An 8,308-nucleotide genomic window follows, 5' to 3' on the forward strand; every position below is an offset into this window, starting at 1 on the left:
ATGTTACACCCACACCTCCCACCCTTCCCCACATAAATAACTTCTTTCATTAGTGTGGTACATTCATTGCGATTGATGACCACATTTGGGGCACTGCCACTAGCATGGATTATAGTTTACATTTTAGTTTACGCTCTTTCATAAGTTATGGGAGGATATATAATAGCATGTATCTGTCATTGCATTTTCATTTAGGACAATTCCAAGTCCCCAAAATGCCCCCATATTACACCTGTTTTTTCTTCTCCCTACCTTCAGCAACTCCAGTGGCCACTGCCTCCACATCAATGATATAATTTCTTCCAATGCTAGAATACCAATAAGTGTATAGTAGAATACCAGTAAGTCCACTCTAGTCCCTATTTTATTCTGGGATGGTGAGGCCCATTCCACCTCTCATTGAGAGGGGGCCTTGATCCCATATGACTGATGGACGGGACTCTCTTGCTTGCAGTCGTAGACTCTCTCACCTTAACCCCCTTTAACTGGTGTTCTTATTGGAAGGTGAGTAGTGAAATGGTCATGCTAGACAAGAAGACCATGTGTAGAGAGAGGCAGAGATTGGAGTGATGCATCTCTAACCCAAGGAAAATCATGGATGGCTGCCCACGACCAGAGGTTGGGAGCAGCAAGCAAGGGTTCTCTCCTACAGGTTCTCTCCACAGATAGCGTGATCCTGCAGACAGCTTTATTTAGGATTTTCAGCCACCAGGACTGCAAGACACTGCATTTCTGTTGTTTTAAGCTGTCCGGTTTGTGGTACTTTGTTATGGCAATCCCAGGACAGAGCAAAGAAAATCGAAGGACAAAGCAAAGCAGAGGTTGAAGTGCTGAATCTGTAGTTCTTTCCTTCAGGGTTATATTGGGTTAGCATCAGACACTTTAATATGTGATTAATGGGATTAATTGATAAAAGAGATTTATTCTCAAAGATAATAGCAATGAGTGATGGTCATTATCTAGACGCTTTTATTTTCTCTCTCCTTTTCCTGGTTTAAACCCGTTCCCTGCAGAACATTCACACCTTATGTTGGCCTTGTAAAACAGACAGGTGCGTGTTCATAAAATTGCATCCTTGATGCCTTTGGTTCTGAAGATCGTTTAATTATTTAGTTTTTATAGAACTGCAGGCTCTTGTAAGCTTAATTAAAGCTCTAATTTCCTCTGGGAAATGTAGATGCACTTGTTAGGCAAGTGAAGGAGTGAATCTTCCTCAAATTATGGAAATCAGAGTTAAAACAAATGTGGTACAACAGCGGAGAAAGACATGCCTTTTTTGGGAGTTCAGGAAGGGGATTTAGATTAAATTCCATCCTTATTAATTCTATACGTTGAATTTGACACCTGCTTTTTTCTGCTGCCAGGTATCCATTTAATTCCATCTCCTCCTCTTTCTTCTTTTCTGACCACAGGAACATAAGTCATGGAAATAGTAGACTGAGAACAAAGTCTAGGAAGTAATTCAGTCAACTTTTAGGACCACTGGCAGTAGAGTACCAGGATTGCAGAAAATTCCTCCGTCCAAAACCAAAATAGATGACCAAAGATATCCAAAGCCAAAAAACCCCGTTGGTATAGGAAAGATCTAATGAACATTGGCTTAGAATCTCCCAGCCACCCAGAAATGGCATGGACTCACGTGGCCAAAGGATGCTGTGCATGAGCAGCAGGGAAGTGGGGTGCATAGGTAAAGGTTTAGAAGCAAGGCACCAGCTCATTTGGTTTCCCTCTTTGGGGGACATCTTCCTCTCCACCTGTGAGCAGCAGGATAAGGGAAAGAGGTCCTTGGCTAAGAAAACACACTTTGGAATCTTGGAGGTTCCAAAAGAGAGCTGGTCACATAGGCATTGACCTACCACAGGTCCTAGTTTGGAACCGAACCAGGTAGCAGGTTCACAAATCATGGATCTTCATGTTCACTTTCAACAATGGCAGCCTGGTTCTTCTTGACCGATGGTCTCAGGGATACTCACTAACATTGTCCAACAGCTTCGTGGACATTCTAATATTTAGTTCTCAGAGTTTGATCAAGAGTCGTCACCATGATGAACGAGAGAGGATCTGAGCACAACAAACCTTCTGTGCTGGGTTTCCTCATAAGCAAACTGAGAGATTTCCTCTGACTGGGACCTTATTTGGAAATAGGGTCTTTGAAGATGGAATTAGACAAGTTCAAATATCTGAGGACATATCTGAGTAGGGTGGGCCCCAAATCCAACATGACTGGTTTTCTTGTAAGAGGGGAGAGAAGATGCAGGCAGGTTAGGTGAAGATGGAGGCAGAGTTTGGAGTGAGGAGCAGCAAGCCAAAGAATGCCACTTCCAGAAGTTAGAAGATGCAAGGAAGGTTACAGGTTTCTGAGAGAGTACAACCCTGCTCACACCATGATTTTTGGACTTCTGGCCATCAGAACAGTGAGAGAATAAATTTCTATTGTTTCGAGCCACCTGGTTCGTGGTACTTTGTTACTGCAATCACAGTAGACTAAAACATAATGTCTATGTAATTTATAATTTATGTGTCTGTGTGCGATTACACAGACACCTACAAATATCTGTGTGAGGTTATTTTTGGAATGCTAATTCCTTTTTTTTTTTTTGCTGTGTTCCCCCTGGACCTCCCCAAATTTATGTAGTCACAAACTCTGAGTTTTTTTTTTTGCCTCTAATGAGATTTGTGATGTATGGAAAGCCAAGTCATAGACTCCTTTCCCCCCCTCCTTTCGTTTGTTTACAAAATCTTGCTAGAGTAATTGAGATAATTATAAGTGCCTGAGGAGGGGCATACTGGAGTGGGGAATGTTTCTGAAGAAAACAGAAAAAGCCTGGTGTCTGAGAAGCTTGTCAGCCAGGATTTTTATCTTTCCCGAAGAATTGAATTTGACATGAAATACAGAATTCTTGCCTACCTCATTTTGTCTATTGTGCACTATGAATAATGGTATCTGAACTAATTCCTAAAGGCAGTGGCTAAGACCATGTGTTTTTTCTCAGTAGGAGTACCTTTTCCTCTTTCTTTAATTTATTTAAAACTAATTAATTTAAAATTTAGTTCTAGGCCAAAATTATATTTAATCATTTTACTTTGCATTTTGCAGACCATTCACATAAAGGGGCATTTAAAATATATTACTTCCTCATTTATTTTGCTTTTATATTATTCACTCATTTTCCATTTGCATGTTTATGTATTTTTTGACTAACTGGTCATTTGAAATCCATAGTCTTCATTGATCTAATCCAACATTTGTAGCACACCACCTGAAATAATTAATTGGATTTAACACGAAACGCTCTTAATCATAAACCTCTTTTAAATGAATCCCAGGCAAAAATATAAAAGACCCTTGGAACTTCTCATTAAGGAAAAGTTGATTTTTGCCTATGATGAAAAGAAGTTTTCCTTATGAAATCTTAAATGTGTGGGAATCAGAGCAAGTACATTTAGCCAAAAGAAAAGAGGAAGAAGAACAGGTCAAGACAGGATTACAAAGCAGTAGTTCTCCAAGGTGGTACCAAGTGCAGTTCATGCTAGTTCAGATATTTATCCCCTTTCACTGTCTGAAACCATGTGGCCATTCTTTGATGACTTGGAAGTGTGCATTTCTACCTACTGTCCTTGAGCCACAGGATTAGAAGTTAGAAGTATGAAATATTTGACCCTTGATCGTGCTATTGGAAAGAAGTGCATTTGGTTATTGTGCTAGTTAGGCTGTTGTGTCAACTCGGTCAGGTAACGATGCCCAGTTGGTTGGTCCAGCAAGCACTGGGCTAACTGTAATGCAAGGGCATTTAGGGACTTTCGTCACCATTGACTTTACTGCAGTGGTAAAGCATAGATAGCTGGTTATAGTTACATCAATCAGGGAGATTGCCATTAGCAATGAGTGACGCTTCACACAATCAGTTGAATCCCTTAAAAGGGGAAGTGATTCCAGCATTGAGAATTTCCCAGCTCGTCTTTGGACAGCCAGCATCTCCCAGAACTCATCAAGAGTCTTCATTGGACTTTCATCAGAGCTCCTGGTTGCAGCCTGCCTGCAGAACCTGGACTTGTGCATCCCCACGGCTGCGTGAGAGACTCTCATAAATCTCTTAACTATCGACAGATATCCTTTGTTGATTCTGTACCCTAGAGAACCCTGACTAAGAGAGTTGTGTTCAAATTTCTCCTGCATTTTCAGACAAATCAAGAGATTAAAAAAGATGGAGGCTTCTTTCAAATCATAATCCGAATCTGACCCAAATGAATGCAAGTGCTGATAAACAAAACAAAACAGGGGAGCAGATGTGGCTTAAGCATTTGAGAACTTGCTTCCCATACCTGAGGTCCCAGGTTTGGTCCCTGGTACCTCCTAAAAACAAAAAGAAAACAGCAAACAAATAAATGAAAAAAACCAACTCAGGGGAGCCAATATGGCTCAGTGGTTGAGGATCAACCTGCTACATAAGAGGTCCCAGCTTGACTCCCTGGCCCAGTGCCTCAAAATACAAACAAACAAAACACAACAAAAACAAAAACAAACAAACCTAAACCTCGTAGCCTCTGAATGAAACTCATTCCTTTCCCAATCAAATTGTATATCATTTTGACTTATCAATATCAGAGAAGAACCTAAGCTAAAACCCTTCATATCTATGTTGTAAATGTTTTCTTGAAATAAAACTCTTTCAGGGAATATGCAGAGGATCGTGGAGAAGAGGCACCAAGCGATTTTTCACTCCTAGAGGATAAGTTGAAAATTGCTGTGAGATCTATCGATTCCCTGATAAAAGAATTTAGATGCTTTTTTGTGTGTTTTGGAAACAGAATTTATAGCTATATTGATTGTTTTCCTTTTAACTACCTTCCTTCCTCTTGAATTCTTATCTGTAGGCCAATTCTATAAAGAATATATATGGTGAGCAATAAGTAAACCAGTTAATGAAGTTAGGTCATCCAGACTTTAAAAACATAATTAGAGGTCAAAACTGGTGGTTTAAATAATGATCTGGGGTACTGGCTTGGTCTTTCATGCCCTGAAACCATGTGCTATCTGCTTTATTGACCATTTCCATTTCAACATAATTTCAATATTTTGGAATCTCATTTGTAAAATTCTCTAAAATTTCCTTTTTCTTACTCATTATTCACACTTTATACATGAGCAAATTTTCAAGAAATGAAAGTGGCTATGTTATTTGGATTTTTGAACGTAACATGGAAAAAGGCAAAATTGAAAAGTAGCATGGGAAGTGTTAAAAATGCAACATGGCTAAATATCGAGTTACCTAATTCTGTATGCATTGCCATCCTACCTACTGAAAGAAAAAGCATCCTTTCATGATATTAACAGGTATAGGTTTTCCAAAGAAAACTATATATATGCACCAAGGGATATACTCAGGGAAGAAGATATTCAAAACATCAAGCATAAACAGTTTTGCTATGTGTAGCACATTTCCAAAAATAGGCAACTTGATCCTGAGGTAATCGTTCAGAAGAAACATTTCTGCCAGTTAGTTGCGAAGTCAAGGAAAACTCGAGAAGCAGTGGAGGCAAATGGTAGTATTTTCCCTATGTATACAGCGATTTAGATACATGCTTACCATTCTTTGTTTTGCAATGGCTTACAGGTGTTCTGACAATACACATTGAAATCATACGGACCCGTGTAACTTGAGCCTAATACCGTACATTACCAAGTTGGGAATAATAAATAAATAAAAACATCAATGGAGAAATGAAGGAAACCAAGGCGAAGATCACAGCTAAACCTTACGTTCTGGGAAATAAAGTATTAATATCTTATATATACAATTTGTTTTATATTTTTAAAGACCATCATTTTCTTTTTCCTGTTGCTTAGTTAAAAAAATTTTTTTTTCTAACAGACTTTTTTAGAGTGGTTTTAGGTTTACAGAAAAATTGAGCAGATAGGTACAAAGAATTCCCACTCCCTCTTCTAGGTTTTCTCCACCCCAAGTGACAGTTTCCCCTACTATTACCCTACATTAAAGGGGTACACTTGTTACAACGGATGAGCCATAATTGATACATTATTATTAATTGAAGTTTATAGTTTACATTAGGGTTCCCTCTTTGTGTTGTATAATTCTATGGACTTTGGCAAACGTATGAAGTCATGTATCCTACATTATGGTATCGTACAGAAGGGTTTCATTCCCCTAAAATTGCCCTGGGCTCCATCTTTTCATCAGTTCCCCTTTGTCTCAAAATCTTGGTGACATTGAACTTTTTACTCATAATTTTGCATTTTCCAGCATGTCATACAGTTGGAGCTATACAGCGTCTAGCTTTCTTTGAGACTGGGTTTTTTTTCACATAGCAATAAGGACTATCCTTTTAGAGGTTTACATTCTTGGTGATTTATTTTTAAACTTTAAGTAAATAGACTGAGCTTTGTTCTCCATGGTTGAGTTACTGAGTTTTTAATTGAGAACAGTAGGGTTGTTTTTTTTTTTTTTTTTTTGCTTTACCAGGATGAAGGAGTCCCCATTCTGGGACTTTGTGAGTTGATGAGATAGAAGAAGAGAAGGCAGACATCCACCCAGGTGCTTGTAAAGAGGTTCTCACCAAATGCGAATTGTGGCACTTAACTCTGTAAGCCATTGATCAGACTATGGGCATGTCTGCAACCAATGGGAGTCAGAAATGCCATCTGCCTCCAGTGATGGATGGAGATAGTCATCAAGCTTATAGGAATCATCAAGGGGTTTCTCCTCAGCTGAACTTCTCATTTGCTTTATTATGCATGTCGTTTTGCTTAACTCATGGGAATGTAACTATCAAATAAACACTTATCTATCTTTATAGTCACTTAAGTCAACACAGAATGCTGTGCTACATAAACTTGCTTTGTCTTTGTGGCTGGGTCAGCCAAGGGGATTTAGATAGATCATGGCTTTATCTGTCCATCAAAGAGAAGATTGAAACAGACAGTGAAGATCAATTGAAAGCTCCAAAGAAGAGACACCAGAGATGCAGAGGAGAGGAAATTTCAGAATGAAAAAAAGGCCTTGGGACAGCACAAGTCTGTGGTACATGTGAGCCGTTGTGGTTTCATCCATCCTTATTGGTCCAAGAATTCGTGCCATGTCTCTTTCCAGAGCATGTTAACAGTGAACGGACCTTCTCTGTGGTGCCTTGGGTCTGCATTGTTTGGTGGTGTTTCAGGAGTGAACAGAGAAAAACATGCATTCAATCTTCCATGTTGACAACCCATAGCCCAATTTATTCTTTCTATAACAAATAAAGCTTTTGCAAGCAGTCCTTTAACTTCTGTAAGTTAGGAATTACTTGTGATACACTTGCAATGTGACACTTTGGTTGAAAAAATACTGTTCTTTATCATTCACAGAGCAGAACTTTAAAAATTATTATGATTTTTTTGTATGTGCCTGTGTCTTAATAACTGCCCCAGTTATCATCTATAGAAAGAGTTCCTTTTGTTTAAATCTTTACATTCCACAAAGGAATTTATGACTATGGCTCAGTGATGGCGAAGAGAGCAAAATCTTCATCATGAAATGTATGACTTGCCTATTGCTGTAGAAATAAATTACCAAGATTAAACCAACACCAATTTATCTTATAATTCTCAAGATCAGAAGACTAGTGTGATCACACTGGGCTGAGCTCAAGGTATCGCAGGATTGTCTTTCTTCCTTTGAAACCTCTAGGGAAGAATCAGTTTCCTTGCTTCATCCTCCTTTACTCATGGAGTCCTTCCTCCTTCTTCAAAGCCACCCATGTTGCATCTTTCTGGCCCTTTTTCCTTAGACTCTTCCCTTATGCCTGCCTCTAGGAAAGTCTCCATACTTCTAAGAATTCATGGAATGAGACTGGGTCCAACTGAATAATCCAGGATAATCTCCCATCTCCAGGTCCATAACTTTAAGCATGTCTACATAGTAACTTTAGTCATGTATGGTAACAAAATTCAAAGGTTCCAGAGATTAGAACTTGCACGATTTTGGAGATCAGGACTCTGCCTCACTTGAAGTAATGAATCAAAACTACCTTGAATATGTGGATCTGAATTCCCCACGTATTTACCTAAATTTCTTCTTTGGTAGAAGAGTAGTTGGAAGAATTTATCAAGTTTCCATTCCAATTCTCAACATGGGGATGGGTGATTGAATTTCTTTTGTACTCTAAAATAGTTTACAGCAAGGTTTCTCAATATTGGTGTAGGTCAACTCTGAGATAGAATAATTCTTGTGGGGACCCTCTTGTGCATAATAGGATGTTTAGCAACATCCCTTGTCTCTACCCGTTAGATGTCAGTAGAACCCTTATGCCTCAG

The sequence above is a fragment of the Dasypus novemcinctus genome, chromosome Y (genome assembly GCF_030445035.2).
Source record: "Dasypus novemcinctus isolate mDasNov1 chromosome Y, mDasNov1.1.hap2, whole genome shotgun sequence".
NCBI classification, from domain to species: domain Eukaryota; kingdom Metazoa; phylum Chordata; class Mammalia; order Cingulata; family Dasypodidae; genus Dasypus; species Dasypus novemcinctus.